The following is a 17,420-nucleotide window of genomic DNA, read 5'->3' as shown; positions in this document are numbered from 1 at the left end:
TTTCTACTAATACAATATGGCTCAGAGAAAGGGATTGTGTTTAACAAGTAATATTTTTTCTCTCTAAAGGTTCGGGGTCAAAATTGACACGCCTTTCAATACCTCACCTTGTGTGGATAATGGCACTGAGCCTTTTTCTAAAAGGTGTTATGAGTTGGAGAACACATTGGGAGTGATCTTAGACCATTCCTCCATTCAGAATCCTTCCAAATCTTCCCAATTTCTTTTCTTACCATGAACAAATGACAAACTAACAAAACGGTGTATTAGTCGCCCTCTAGTGGTAGGTGGTGATAATGTCTCCGGTCTCCTCTCTCTCTCTTCTCTCCGTCTACCCCTCTAGAGTCTCCACACTCCTCTCTCTCTTCTCTCCGTCTACCCCTCTACAGTCTCCACACTCCTCTCTCTCTCACAAACATAGACTATGACCTGCCGAATGAGCCATCCTGATTAAAGATTCCCACAATACCCAATCTCTGTCTCTCTGTCTCTCTGTCTCTCTCTCTATCTCTCTCTCTCTCTCTCTCTCTCTCTCTCTCTCTCTCTCTCTCTCTCTCTCTCTGTGTGTGTGTGTGTGTGTGTGTGTGTGTGTGTGTGTGTGTGTGTGTGTGTGTGTAGACCTGCCAGGCTGTTAGGTTAATGGACTATGGAAACCTACTGAGAATCTGTCATACAGAGAGAGTTACAAATGAACATGATTAAAATACATGAAACCGTGTTAAACACAAGTCCATGTATGTTGTTCTCTCTGTTTACAGGACTAGAAGTCTGGTTAAAACACATCAATACTGGCTTCAACCCAACCCAACCCTACCCAACCCAACCATAACCCTGTTCTCTCTGTTTACAGGACTAGAAGTCTGGTTAAAACACATCAATACAGAATGAATTATATGTCTTCAAACCTTATACTCATGTCCATCACCATGCTGGCTTCACCCCAACCCAACCCAACCCTAACCCAACCCTAACCCAACCCAACCCCAACCCAACCCTAACCCAACCCAACCCTAACCCAACCCTAACCCAACCCAACCCCAACCCAACCCCAACCCTAACCCTAACCCAACCCCAACCCCAACCCAAAAGCTGTGGATTGGGCGCATAAGAGATAAACACACAAACTGACACACACTACCATCACTACAGTGGAAACAATTTTGAACCATTCCTTAGAAATTCACAACAGACAACTCCCTTTCTTACCCCACTACAGAGCTCCCCTTCCCCTCAGCCTCCCCCCAGCCAATAACCACATTGGCTCCCGGTCCACTGGAACAACAACAGAACCCCTGGCATACAGCCTCAGCTCAAATCCAGGCCCCACCACAGTTGATTTCTCTGCCCACCACTTCAGCACCAGTTCCTTTCTCATCCTCGTTGGAGGACTTCCCTCCTTTACCCAAGTTCTCTCCTCTAGTTAAGCCTCAGGCTTCTCAAAAACGATCATCACCATTGGGGCCACGCCCTACCCCAGCACAGTGCTCTTTAAACCAGAAGCTAAATAATCAGTATCCTCCTCTTCCTCAGACACAATCTTCTACTGAGATAGGGATCCGTACCTCAACACCCTCATCCCCTGTTGCACCTTCGCAGACACAGAGAGATGTCAGCAATATTGCCCCAACTCCCCATCTCATACTAAGAACAACATGGCCCCCACTAAGAACAACATGGCCCCCACTCCCCCCCATCTCATTCTAAGAACAACATGGCCCCCACTCCTTCCCATCTCATTCTAAGAACAACATAGCCCCCACTCCCTCCCCATCTCATTCTAAGAACAACATGGCCCCCATCCCTCCCCATCTCATTCTAAGAACAACATTATACCCACTCCCTCCCCATCTCATTCTAAGAACAACATCCCCATCTCATTTCTAAGAACAACATGGCCCCCACTCCCTCCCCATCTCATTCTAAGAACAACATGGCCCCACCCCCCCCACTCCCTCCCCATCTCATTCTAAGAACAACATGGCCCCCACTCCCTCCCCATCTCATTCTAAGAACAACATGGCCCCCACTCCCTCCCCCTCTCATTCTAAGAACAACATGGCCCCCACTCCCTCCCCATCTCATTCCAACTTATCTTATTCTAAGAACAACATGGCACCCACTTTCTTCCAAAGTAAAAGGAAAGGAGATTATGAGAACCCCTACCTCCACTTCCCCTCATGACCCACAGAGATTAAATAACCCAGGGACCACCCAGGAGAACAGTATTCAAAGTATCATTGGTCCCCCATCGCCCACCATAGGCTCCAACCTTGAATTGATAACCACTAACACCTCTAATTTAATTCAGGCCCCAGTTGAGTTCCACCATAGGGCCTGCAGCCAGAAACCCTCAATGTTATAGCAACACTCCCCAATCCCCTGGTTAAAACTCCTAAACACAGCAATGTTTCAGTTAAAATCTTGGAAAGGATTTCACCTCTATCGCTCTCACCAACACGAGGCGCCACATCAGGGGGTGAGCCTAATGGACAAAACAATGGGCAACAACCCAAAAACAACCAATCTGAGCCCTTCCCAAAAAGACACCATGTCACTGCCAGTCCGAGACCCCTGTATAACTGGCGCCTCAACATACTCACCCCAGTTTGAATTCCAACCTCAGCCCCAGCCTCAGCCCCAGCATCAACCCCCAACCCCGTCTCAGCCCCAGCATCAACCCCCAACCCCGTCTCAGCCCCAGCATCAACCCCAACCCCAGCCTCAGCCCCAGCATCAACCCCCAAACCCAGCATCAGCCCCCAACCCCAGCCTCAGCCCCAGCCAACCCCAGCCTCAGCCCCAGCATCAACCCCAGCCTCAGCCCCAGCATCAACCCCAGCCTCACCCCAGCCTCAGCCCCAGCATCAACCCCAGCCTCAGCCCCAGCATCAACCCCAACCCCAGCCTCAGCCCCAGCCCCAGCATCAACCCCCAACCCCAGCCTCAGCCCCAGCCCCAGCATCAACCCCCAACCCCAGCCTCAGCCCCAGCCCCAGCATCAACCCCAGCCTCAGCCCCAGCCCCAGCATCAACCCCCAACCCCAGCCCCACCATCAACCCCCAGCCTCAGCCCCAGCATCAACCCCCAACCCCAGCCTCAGCCCCAGCATCAACCCCCAACCCCAGCAACCCTTCAGAAACCATCGTTCCATAAAGACAGACCAAAAGGCAAGGTGGCGGATTGGAATTTTAAGGGAAATAAACCAATACTAGTCTTGGGAGACTCAAATGTTAATAGAATCCCTCCATTTCATAACCCAAACATACAAGTGGACAGTTACCCTGGAGCAAGATTTGATCATTTCACAAATGTTCTGGAGAAAACAGAGGTTCATTTAGACACCAGCATGCATAGTGGTTCTCTCGGTGGGCATAAACAATATGGATAATGACCCATACAAAACATCAATCAAACAGATTGCATCAATGCACAAGGAAGCAAGAGTCACTTTCCCTAATGCAATTATTTACATCCCCATTATTAACCACTCACACCTCCTTTCACCAGATCGAAAACGAAACCTCAGTCATTAACGGTTACATCACCACACATGGCCCATTTCTCTTGGAGATACCCCATGATGAATTCCACACAACAACAGACCTGATACACTGGACAACAACCACAACAGACCTCATTTTTAAGAATTGGTGTGAGCAGCTACATTTAGAATAGGCTCTACCCACAATTTGGATCCACCTAGCCATACCACACCCTTCTTTTCCCCCCAACCCCCTGTACTCTCTCCCCCCTTTCCTCCCCCAGTTGCTTTCTTAGATTACCCAGCAGAGGGGGTAGTTGACCCCTTCTCATCAAACATCATGAATTTATCCAAGTCTTTTCAACTCACAACAGCACAGACCCAACTTTTGGAGAGGGGGTTGTCTTTCATTCCCCGCCCTGGTAAATTTGACTGGGAGGAACTTCATAGGGACACATATAAATATCATAGACGACTTAAACTTCTAGACTACTTTGACTATCAGACGAATGACAACCATTTACCATTCACCCTTCCTTCAATCTGGGAACCCAAACTGTCCCAGATAGATAGGAGGGTAAAGAACCTAATCAGAACCGACCAAGACACCCTTCACAACTATCACACCCAGGCAGATAGAGAGGACAACATCACCCGCATCGAAAGACAAGCCATAAAAGAACTTATAAACAACCCTCACATAATATTGAAACCGGCAGATAAGGGATCTGAAACAGTGGTCCTAGATAAACATCAATACACATACGAGGCAAATAGACAGTTATCCAACACCAAGTATTATGTACCAATAGGAAACAGCCTACAACCACAGACCCAGACTACATTACGTAGAATCATACAAACACTTTATGATAAACGGCACATCAGACTTTCTATTTGGACCAGACACTCCACCACCTAGACTGTTTTATCTGCTTTGCAAAATTCATAAAGAACCAGAAACCTGGACTATTCCCTATGAAGTTCCTCCTGGCAGGCCAATCGTATCAGACTGTAATAGTGAATCATACAACAGAGCCCAATATATTGATCATTATATCAACCCTCTCTCCACTAGACACCCCAGCTACCTCAGAGACACTTATCACTTTCTTGAGAAGATCAAACCCATAGTTGTTCACTCCCAAACATATATCTCCACTATAGACATTAATAGCTTATACACTAACATAAATACAGCAACAGGAGTACAGACGGTCAGAAATATTTTCCATGCACACCCAGATAGCAATAGACCAGAGAATGAAATACTACAATTATTAGAAATCAGCCTCACGCACAACGACTTTATGTTCAATGATAAGCAATACTTACAGGTGGAGGGAACAGCTATGGGCAAGAAATTTGCCCCCGGAATATGCAAACATTTACATGGCTGAATGGGAGAGAGAGGCATTGGCCAAGTGCCCACATCAACCTACATTATATTACAGACTTCTAGACGACATTATAGGAGCCTGGCCTCATGATATCCAACTATTCACTGAATTCATTATCATTCTCAACAGTCACCACCCATCCATTAAGGTTAAAAACATAATAGATCCATGTGAAGTACACGTATTGGATACTACAGTTTTCTTTAATCACATAAATCAGTCTCAAAAAACAATATTCACTGATATTCACTCAAAGTTTATTTCAAACCAACAGATACACATACTTTACTCCACAAACACAGTTATCACCTGTTACAGAAATTAAATTCCTATATGTTTTAATACCCAATTAAAATTAAACACTGTCAATTCCTAAGAATTTGTAAGACTCTTATTTGCATGAAATGGACAGAGACCAGTCTCAAAACCAATCAACAGCGTTTATTCTCGAGAGTACTGAACACGATACAGTTTACCACAGATTATAAACTGAAAATGACGTCATTAGTTTTCGTACTACCCCGTCTACCCCGTCTCATCTCCGCTCCAGTACAATGTCTGTATGGTTCTCAACACTTAGATCATTTATGATCCGAGCCAAGGTCTGCCTGTGTAGATAAGCATTCTAGCCAGTCTGGCTATAAGTTCATTCATTTCTACCAAGGAACAGACAGTCATTGCTCTAATTCTTGATTATATTTACACATTATATTCAGTACTAAGGTTAAAAGAAAATGCATACATATACAGTAACATAATAGTATTCTGATTAGTACATATACAGTAACATAATAGTATTCTGATTAGTCAGTCCTGATTGAAATATATACATAATTAGTCATTATTGATTAAAAAAATCCTTTATTCAACCTGCCATCTACCCACCTGGGGACTAAGGGTTATGAGAGAACCCCCACATCACTAGCTTCTCTTTATTCAACCTGCCATCTACCCACCTGGGGACTGAGGGTTATGAGAGAACCCCCACATCACTAGCTTCTCTTTATTCAACCTGCCATCTACCCACCTGGGGACTGAGGGTTATGAGAGAACCCCCACATCACTAGCTTCTCTTTATTCAACCTGCCATCTACCCACCTGGGGACTGAGGGTTATGAGAGAACCCCACATCACTAGCTTCTCTTTATTCAACCTGCCATCTACCCACCTGGGGACTGAGGGTTATGAGAGAACCCCCACATCACTAGCTTCTCTTTATTCAACCTGCCATCTACCCACCTGGGGACTGAGGGTTATGAGAGAACCCCACATCACTAGCTTCTCTTTATTCAACCTGCCATCTACCCACCTGGGGACTGAGGGTTATGAGAGAACCCCACATCACTAGCTTCTCTTTATTCAACCTGCCATCTACCCACCTGGGGACTAAGGGTTATGAGAGAACCCCCACATCACTAGCTTCTCTTTATTCAACCTGCCATCTACCCACCTGGGAACTGAGGGTTATGAGAGAACCCCCACATCACTAGCTTCTCTTTATTCAACCTGCCATCTACCCACCTGGGAACTGAGGGTTATGAGAGAACCCCCACATCACTAGCTTCTCTTTATTCAACCTGCCATCTACCCACCTGGGGACTGAGGGTTATGAGAGAACCCCACATCACTAGCTTCTCTTTATTCAACCTGCCATCTACCCACCTGGGGACTGAGGGTTATGAGAGAACCCCACATCACTAGCTTCTCTTTATTCAACCTGCCATCTACCCACCTGGGGACTGAGGGTTATGAGAGAACCCCACATCACTAGCTTCTCTTTATTCAACCTGCCATCTACCCACCTGGGGACTGAGGGTTATGAGAGAACCCCACATCACTAGCTTCTCTTTATTCAACCTGCCATCTACCCACCTGGGGACTGAGGGTTATGAGAGAACCCCCACATCACTAGCTTCTCTTTATTCAACCTGCCATCTACCCACCTGGGAACTGAGGGTTATGAGAGAACCCCCACATCACTAGCTTCTCTTTATTCAACCTGCCATCTACCCACCTGGGGACTGAGGGTTAAGATTCAAGAGAACCCCACATCACTAGCTTCTCTTTATACAACCTGCCATCTACCCACCTGGGGACTGAGGGTCAAGATTCAAGACAAACATCAACCTGCCTCCAGGTCAAGATTCATGACAAACATCAACCTGCCTCCAGGTCAAGATTCATGACAAACATCAACCTGCCTCCAGGTCAAGATTCATGACAAACATCAACCTGCCTCCAGGTCAAGATTCATGACAAACATCAACCTGCCTCCAGGTCAAGATTCATGACAAACGTCAACCTGCCTCCAGGTCAAGATTCATGACAAACGTCAACCTGCCTCCAGGTCAAGATTCATGACAAACATCAACCTGCCTCCAGGTCAAGATTCATGACAAACATCAACCTGCCTCCAGGTCAGATTCATGACAAACGTCAACCTGCCTCCAGGTCAAGATTCATGACAAACATCAACCTGCCTCCAGGTCAAGATTCATGACAAACATCAACCTGCCTCCAGGTCAAGATTCATGACAAACGTCAACCTGCCTTCAGGTCAAGATTCATGACAAACATCAACCTGCGACTGTCAGAGGCAATGAAGAATCGATAACCAAACTGTTTTCACAATGAACAGGCTTTTTCTAGATTCAATTATGTTTTATTATGAAAAGTACAATATATCCTTGTATACAAGTACAACTATAGAGCATATATATATAATTGTACAATTTGTTATTCAACATAAAAACATACAACAAATGATCACATTGTTATCTTAAAACGGTGTTATTGTAAGAAATGTTTAAATCCATCTAAAACAGTATAAAACAAGATGAAAACAGAGGATCCATCTAAAACAGTATAAAACAAGATGATAAACAGAGGATCCATCTAAAACAGTATAAAACAAGATGATAAACAGAGGATCCATCTAAAACAGTATGATAAACAAGATGTATAAAACAAGATGATAAACAGAGATCCATCTAAAACAGTATAAAACCATCTAAAACAGTATAAAACAAGATGATAAACAGAGGATCCATCTAAAACAGTATAAAAAACAAGATGATAAAACAGAGGATCCATCTAAAAACAAGATATAAAAGAGGATCAAGATGATAAACAGAGGATCTAAAACATCAAGATAAAACAGTATAAAACAGTATAAAACAAGATGATAAACAGAGGATCCATCTAAAACAGTATAAAACAAGATGATAAACAGAGGATCCATCTAAAACAGTATAAAACAAGATGATAAACAGAGGATCCAAAACAGTATCAAGATAAAACAGTATAAAACAATAAAACAAGATGATAAACAGAGGATCCATCTAAAACAGTATAAAACAAGATGATAAACAGAGGATCCATCTAAAACAATATAAAACAAGATGATAAACAGAGGATCCATCTAAAACAGTATAAAACAAGATGATAAACAGAGGATCCATCTAAAACATGTGTGTGTGTGTGTGTGTGTGTGTCCAATGTGTGTGTCCAGTGTGTGTCCTGTATGTGTGTGTGTGTGTGTGTGTTTGTCCATTCAGTGTGTGTTTGTCCAGTGTGTGTGTCCTGTGTGTGTGTGTGTGTCCACTCTGTTTTTGTGTGTGTTTGTTTGTCCAGTGTAATTATATATATATAATTGTATATAATTGTACAATTTGTTGTTCAACATAAAAGACAACAAATTATCATTATTATTATTGGTATTTTAACAGTGTTATCGTAAGAGGTCCTGGGTCAAGGTCCTCACAACTATAGGAAGACGCGCATGTGTGTGTGTGTGTGTCCAATGTGTGTGTCCAGTGTGTCCAGTGTGTGTGTGTGTGTTTGTCCAGTGTGTGTGTCCAATGTGTGTGTCCAATGTGTGTGTCCAGTGTGTCCAGTGTGTGTGTTTGTGTTTGTCCAGTGTGTGTGTGTGTGTTTGTCCAGTGTTTGTGTGTGTGTGTGTGTGTGTGTCCAGTGTGTGTGTCCAGTGTGTCCAGTGTGTGTGTGTGTCCAGTGTTTGTGTGTGTGTGTGTGTGTGTGTGTTTTTGTTTGTCCAGTGTGTGTGTGTGTGTGTGTGTGTGTGTGTGTGTGTGTGTGTGTGTGTTTGTCCAGTGTGGCTGTTTGTTTTTGTCCAGTGTGTGTGTGTTTGTTCAATGTGTGTGTGTGTTCAGTGTGTGTGTGTGTGTGTGTGTGTGTGTGTGTGTTCGTGTGTGTGTGTGTGTGTGTTTGTTTGTCCATTGTGTGTGTGTTGTGTTTGTGTTTTTGTGAGTCCATTGTGTGTGTTTGTCCAGTGTGTGTGTGTGTGTGTGTTTGTGTGTTTGTCCAGTGTGTGTGTGTGTGTGTTTTTGTGTGTGTGTCCAGTGTGTGTGTGTGTGTGTTTTTTTGTGTGTGTCCAGTGTGTGTGTGTCCAGTGTGTGTGTGTGTGTGTCCAGTGTGTGTGTGTGTCCAGCGTGTGTATGTCTGTGTCCAGCGTGTGTGTTTTTGTTTGTCCAGTGTGTGTGTGTGTGTGTGTGTGTTTGTGTGTTTGTCCAGTGTGTGTGTGTGTGTGTTTGTGTTTTTGTCCATTTTGTGTGTGTGTCCAATTGTGTGTTTGTGTGTGTTTGTCCAGTGTGTGTGTGTCCAGCTCGTGTGTGTGTGTGTCCAGTGTGTGTGTGTGTGTGTGTGTTCAGTGTGTGTGTGTGTGTGTGTGCGTGTGCGTGTCTGTGTAACAATTATTATTATTTCAGGGACACTGAGTCGCCATCACCCCAAACCCAAAACCCTGGATAGAGGCGCTCAGTGAATGTGGAGGTGAATGTGAACAGGTGGGTCAGTGTGTCAGAGGAGGCTCTATAGAAGGACTGAGTGCCGGCTGGCCAGTCCAGATACACTCCTACTCTGTGGGAGCCGGAGGAGGGGACATCTATGGTAGTGAGATTATTATTGTGCCAGGCATAGTAACGGTTGTCACAGCAGTACAGACTCCAGGACTTGTCATTGTATCCAAGCCTACTGTCCCTACCCCTTCCTCCCCTGCTGATTCCTTTATATGTCACTCCTATAACAGCACCTCTCCCACTCCTCTCTACCTCCCAGTAACAGCGCCCAGTCAGACCCTCTCTACACAGCACCTGCTGCCAGTCCTTAAATCTCTCTGGGTGATCAGGATACGGCTGCTTCTCTCTCCTCCATGTCACCTTTCTGTTCTCCTCAGACAGAGAGAGGTGTCTGTTTACTGTGTTTAGGTCCAGTGTGAGATCACAGACATCTGATGGATGAAACCAGACACAAAATTAGAAATCATCATCATTCACATTAGAATGTTAACTCACTTTTCACTAATTCATGTAATGTAGATGTTTCTAGGTATCAAAAGGAGAAGTTTAGGTAACTTGAGACTTGTTGAATGATCATATGTTATACTGTATGGTAATATAAAACACACTTATTCCCATTAATTACACACGCACGCACGCACGCACGCACGCACGCACGCACGCACGCACGCACGCACGCACGCACGCACGCACGCACGCACACACACACACACACACACACACACACACACACACACACACAGTCAAAGCAACTCTTTGTAAACGTTGGTGTCCCTGATTTCTGCTTCTGTAGAACTACAGCTGATATTTAATATGACCAAGTCAGTAATGATGGTGGTCTTTGACTTGGACTTAACTTGAATTAAGATTGATTCTTGAACCCTATATTCTTCACAGCAGTCAACACTCACATTTTCTAATCCCAGGATTCATTCTGTTCTCTCCACCATGTTCCACAATGTAGCGGTAAGCAGAAGAACAGACAGTCATTGAGGGATACACCTGAACTCACACACTCCAGTGTGTGTGGGTCTCCAGTGTGTGTGTGTGTGTGTCTCCAGTGTGTGTGTGTGTGTGCATGTCTCCAGTGTGTGTGTGTGTGTGTCTCCAGTGTGTGTGTGTGTGTCTCCAGTGTGTGTGTGTGTGTCTCCAGTGTGTGTGTGTGTGTCTCCAGTGTGTGTGCGTCTCCAGTGTGTGTGTGTGTGTGTCTCTAGTGTGTGTGCGTCTCCAGTGTGTGTGTGTGTGTGTGTGTGTGTCTCCAGTGTGTGTGTGTGTGTCCAGTGTGTGTTCATTGTGTGTGTGTGTCCAGTGTGCGTGTGTCCAGTGTGTGTGTGTGTGTCCAGTGTGTGTGTGTCTCCAGTGTGTGTGTGTGTGTGTGTGTGTGTCCAGTGTGTGTGTGTGTCTCCAGTGTGTCCAGTGTGTGTTCATTGTGTGTGTGTGTCCAGTGTGCGTGTGGCAAGTGTCCACTGGACACACACACACTGGACACACACACACACACACACACAATGAACACACACTGGACACACTGGAGACACACACACTGGAGACACACACACACTGGACACACACACACACACACAGTCAGCAGTCAGCACTTATTTCTGTCCAAGTGGTAATAATGTTTGTCTTAACCAGCCTGATAAGTCCAACATGTCTGATATGAACATTGACATAAACCCTCTACATACTTGAGTTTCTCCAGTCTGCAGTGTGGATCCTCCAGTCCAGCAGAGAGCAGTCTGACTCCTGAGTCTCCTGGGTGATTGTAGCTCAGGTCCAGCTCTCTCAGGTGTGAGGGGTTTTGACCTCAGAGCTGAGACCAGAGAAGCACAGCCTTCCTCTGTGACTAGACAGCCTGACAGCCTGCAAAGAGTCAAATCATATTAAAATCACACTGCTATTCTTTGGTGGTGAAATTAGTGGCAGTATATTTTTTTCAACAGTATATAATGTCACCTTTTATTTGAGGGTATTTTAATACAATCTGTTTCACGATTTAGAAAAAAAAAAGTACGTTATGTACCTAGTCTATTTGAAGAAGTTATAAGTATTCTGACCAATTCACTTATAGTTTATTAAATTAGTCAAAAGTTGAGTATTTGATCCCATATTCTTTGAACACAGTGACTACATCAGCTTGTGACTGATGATGCCATGATTGAGAAAGATCATGAATGATCGGCAGGGTAGCCTAATGGTTAGAGCGTTTGACTAGCGTTGGACTAGTAACTGGAAGGTTGCAAGTTCAAATCCCCAAGCTGACAAGGTACAAATCTGTCGTTCTGCCATTTAACAGGCAGTTAACCCACTGTTCCTAGGCCGTCATTGAAAATAAGAATTTGTTCTTAACTGATCTTGCCTAGTTAAATAAAACATAGGTAAAAATGATCCTAAATCCTAAAATAAAGGTAAATTTTTTATTTATTTTTTTAAACAATCTAATAAATAATATATTGACCATTACAACAAAACATACTAACCTCTCACCATTACCAATAACAGAGGCTACAACAAAACATACTAACCTCTCACCATTACCAATAACAGAGGCTACAACAAAACATGCTAACCTCTCACCATTACCAATAACAGAGACTACAACAAAACATGCTAACCTCTCACCATTACCAATAACAGAGGCTACAACAAAACATGCTAACCTCTCACCATTACCAATAACAGAGACTACAACAAAACATACTAACCTCTCACCATTACCAATAACAGAGACTACAACAAAACATGCTAACCTCTCACCATTACCAATAACAGAGACTACAACAAAACATGCTAACCTCTCACCATTACCAATAACAGAGGCTACAACAAAACATGCTAACCTCTCACCATTACCAATAACAGAGGCTACAACAAAACATGCTAACCTCTCACCATTACCAATAACAGAGGCTACAACAAAAAACATGCTAACCTCTCACCATTACCAATAACAGAGGCTACAACAAAACATGCTAACCTCTCACCATTACCAATAACAGAGGCTACAACAAAACATGCTAACCTCTCACCATTACCAATAACAGAGGCACAACAAAACATGCTAACCTCTCACCATTACCAATAACAGAGGCTACAACAAAACATGCTAACCTCTCACCATTACCAATAACAGAGGCTACAACAAAACATGCTAACCTCTCACCATTACCAATAACAGAGGCTACAACAAAACATGCTAACCTCTCACCATTACCAATAACAGAGGCTACAACAAAACATGCTAACCTCTCACCATTACCAATAACAGAGGCTACAACAAAACATGAGGCTAAACAAAACATGCTAACCTCACCATTACCAATAACAGAGGCTACAACAAAACATGCTAACCTCTCACCATTACCAATAACAGAGGCTACAACAAAACATGCTAACCTCTCACCATTACCAATAACAGAGGCTACAACAAAACATGCTAACCTCTCACCATTACCAATAACAGAGGCTACAACAAAACATGCTAACCTCTCACCATTACCAATAACAGAGGCTACAACAAAACATGCTAACCTCTCACCATTACCAATAACAGAGGCTACAACAAAACATGCTAACCTCTCACCATTACCAATAACAGAGGCTACAACAAAACATGCTAACCTCTCACCATTACCAATAACAGAGGCTACAACAAAACATGCTAACCTCTCACCATTACCAATAACAGAGGCTACAACAAAACATGCTAACCTCTCACCATTACCAATAACAGAGGCTACAACAAAACATGCTAACCTCTCACCATTACCAATAACAGAGGCTACAACAAAACATGCTAACCTCTCACCATTACCAATAACAGAGGCTACAACAAAACATGCTAACCTCTCACCATTACCAATAACAGAGGCTACAACAAAACATGCTAACCTCTCACCATTACCAATAACAGAGGCTACAACAAAACATACTAACCTCTCACCATTACCAATAACAGAGGCTACAACAAAACATGCTAACCTCTCACCATTACCAATAACAGAGGCTACAAAACATGCTAACCTCTCACCATTACCAATAACAGAGACTACAACAAAACATACTAACCTCTCACCATTACCAATAACAGAGGCTACAACAAAACATGCTAACCTCTCACCATTACCAATAACAGAGGCTACAACAAAACATGCTAACCTCTCACCATTACCAATAACAGAGGCTACAACAAAACATGCTAACCTCTCACCATTACCAATAACAGAGGCTACAACAAAACATGCTAACCTCTCACCATTACCAATAACAGAGGCTACAACAAAACATGCTAACCTCTCACCATTACCAATAACAGAGGCTACAACAAAACATGCTAACCTCTCACCATTACCAATAACAGAGGCTACAACAAAACATGCTAACCTCTCACCATTACCAATAACAGAGGCTACAACAAAACATGCTAACCTCTCACCATTACCAATAACAGAGACTACAACAAAACATGCTAACCTCTCACCATTACCAATAACAGAGACTACAACAAAACAAAACATGTAACCTCTCACCATTACCAATAACAGAGACTACAACAAAACATGCTAACCTCTCACCATTACCAATAACAGAGGCTACAACAAAACATACTAACCTCTCACCATTACCAATAACAGAGGCTACAACAAAACATGCTAACCTCTCACCATAACCAATAACAGAGGCTCCAACAAAACATGCTAACCTCTCACCATTACGAATAAAAGAGACTACAACAAAACATGCTAACCTCTCACCATTACCAATAACAGAGGCTACAACAAGCATGCTAACCTCTCACCATTACCAATAACAGAGACTACAACAAAACATGCTAACCTCTCACCATAACCAAAAACAGAGGCTACAACAAAACATGCTAACCTCTCACCATTACCAATAACAGAGGATACAACAAAACATGCTAACCTCTCACCATTACCAATAACAGAGGCTACAACAAAACATGCTAACCTCTCACCATAACCAAAAACAGAGGCTACAACAAAACATGCTAACCTCTCACCATTACCAATAACAGAGGATACAACAAAACATGCTAACCTCTCACCATTACCAATAACAGAGACTACAACAAAACATGCTAACCTCTCACCATTACCAATAACATAGACTACAACAAAACATGCTAACCTCTCACCATTACCAATAAAAGAGACTACAACAAAACATGCTAACCTCTCACCATAACCAAAAACAGAGGCTACAACAAAACATGCTAACCTCTCACCATTACCAATAACAGAGGCTACAACAAAACATGCTAACCTCTCACCATTACCAATAACAGAGGCTACAACAAAACATGCTAACCTCTCACCATTACCAATAACAGAGGCTACAACAAAACATGCTAACCTCTCAACAACAAAACATGCTAACCTCTCACCATTACCAATAACAGAGACTACAACAAAACATGCTAACCTCTCACCATTACCAATAACAGAGGCTACAACAAAACATGCTAACCTCTCACCATTACCAATAACAGAGGCTACAACAAAACATGCTAACCTCTCACCATTACCAATAACAGAGGATACAAGAAAACATTCTAACCTCTCACCATTACCAATAACAGAGGCTACAACAAAACATGCTAACCTCTCAACATTACCAATAACAGAGGCTACAACAAAACATGCCAACCTCTCACCATTACCAATAACAGAGACTACAACAAAACATGCTAACCTCTCACCATTACCAATAACAGAGACTACAACAAAACATGCTAACCTCTCAACATTACCAATAACAGAGGCTACAACAAAACATGCTAACCTCTCAACATTACCAATAACAGAGGCTACAACAAAACATACTAACCTCACCATTACCAATAACAGAGGCTACAACAAAACATACTAACCTCTCACCATTACCAATAACAGAGACTACAACAAAACATAACCTCTCACCATTACCAATAACAGAGGCTAACACCATTACCAATAACAGAGGCTACAACAACATGCTAACCTCTCACCATTACCAATAACAGAGACTACAACAAAACATGCTAACCTCTCACCATTACCAATAACAGAGGCTACAACAAAACATGCTAACCTCTCACCATTACCAATAACAGAGGCTACAACAAAACATGCTAACCTCTCACCATTACCAATAACAGAGGCTACAACAAAACATGCTAACCTCTCACCATTACCAATAACAGAGGCTACAACAAAACATGCTAACCTCTCACCATTACCAATAACAGAGGCTACAACAAAACATGCTAACCTCTCAATTACCAATAACAGAGGCTACAACAAAACATCAACCATTACCAATAACAGAGGCTACAACAAAACATGCTAACCTCTCACCATTACCAATAACAGAGGCTACAACAAAACATGCTAACCTCTCACCATTACCAATAACAGAGGCTACAACAAAACATGCTAACCTCTCACCATTACCAATAACAGAGACTACAACAAAACAAAACATACTAACCTCTCACCATTACCAATAACAGAGGCTACAACAAAACATAACCTCTCAATTACCAATAACAGAGGCTACAACAAAACATGCTAACCTCTCACCATTACCAATAACAGAGGCTACAACAAAACATGCTAACATACTCTCACCATTACCAATAACAGAGGCTACAACAAAACATGCTAACCTCTCACATTACAATAACAGAGACTACCAAAACATGCTAACCTCTCACCATTACCAATAACAGAGGCTACAACAAAACATGCTAACCTCTCACCATTACACCATTACCAATAACAGAGGCTACAACAAAACATGCTAACCTCTCACCATTACCAATAACAGAGGCTACTAACAATTACAAAACATGCTAACCTCTCACCATTACCAATAACAGAGGCTACAACAAAACATGCTAACCTCTCACCATTACCAATAACAGAGGCTACAACAAAACATGCTAACCTCTCACCATTACCAATAACAGAGGCTACAACAAAACATGCTAACCTCTCACCATTACCAATAACAGAGACTACAACAAAACATGCTAACCTCTCACCATTACCAATAACAGAGGCTACAACAAAACATGCTAACCTCTCACCATTACCAATAACAGAGGCTACAACAAAACATGCTAACCTCTCACCATTACCAATAACAGAGGCTACAACAAAACATGCTAACCTCTCACCATTACCAATAACAGAGGCTACAACAAAACATGCTAACCTCTCACCATTACATTACAACAAAACATAACAGACCAATAACAGAGGCTACAACAAAACATGCTAACCTCTCACCAAAACATTACCAATAACAGAGGCTACAACAAAACATGCTAACCTCTCACCATTACCAATAACAGAGACTACAACAAAACATAAACCTCTCACCATTACCAATAACAGAGACTACAACAAAACATGCTAACCTCTACCATTACCAATAACAGAGACTACAACAAAACATTAACCTCTCACCATTACCAATAACAGAGGCCTCTCACCATTACCAATAACAGAGGCTACAACCTCTCAAACCAATAACAGAGGCTACAACAAAACATAAACCTCTCACCATTACCAATAACAGAGGCTACAACAAAACATACTAACAACAAAACAGAGACTACAACAAAACATGCTAACCTCTCACCATTACCAATAACAGAGACTACAACAAAACATGCTAAACATTACCAATAACAGAGACTACAACAAAACATC

The 17,420-nt window shown here is 42.7% G+C and overlaps 1 protein-coding gene and 1 long non-coding RNA gene across 2 annotated transcripts in view; both read right to left on the bottom strand.

Annotated features, from left to right (window-relative positions):
* LOC135571192 (NLR family CARD domain-containing protein 3-like) overlaps positions 1-17,420 on the bottom strand; it is a 133,751-nt gene that overhangs the window by 35,797 nt on the left and 80,534 nt on the right. The window lies entirely within an intron of this gene.
* Positions 9,374-10,685, bottom strand: LOC135571191 (uncharacterized). The gene is made up of 2 exons (XR_010463674.1): positions 10,608-10,685; positions 9,374-10,127 (listed from the first exon to the last, which is right to left on the bottom strand). It is a non-coding gene; the product is annotated as an uncharacterized LOC135571191 (long non-coding RNA).

This window comes from Oncorhynchus nerka, unplaced genomic scaffold (assembly GCF_034236695.1).
Source record: "Oncorhynchus nerka isolate Pitt River unplaced genomic scaffold, Oner_Uvic_2.0 unplaced_scaffold_701, whole genome shotgun sequence".
Taxonomy (NCBI): Eukaryota; Metazoa; Chordata; class Actinopteri; order Salmoniformes; family Salmonidae; genus Oncorhynchus; species Oncorhynchus nerka.
This window is presented reverse-complemented; position numbering and strand designations above follow the sequence as displayed.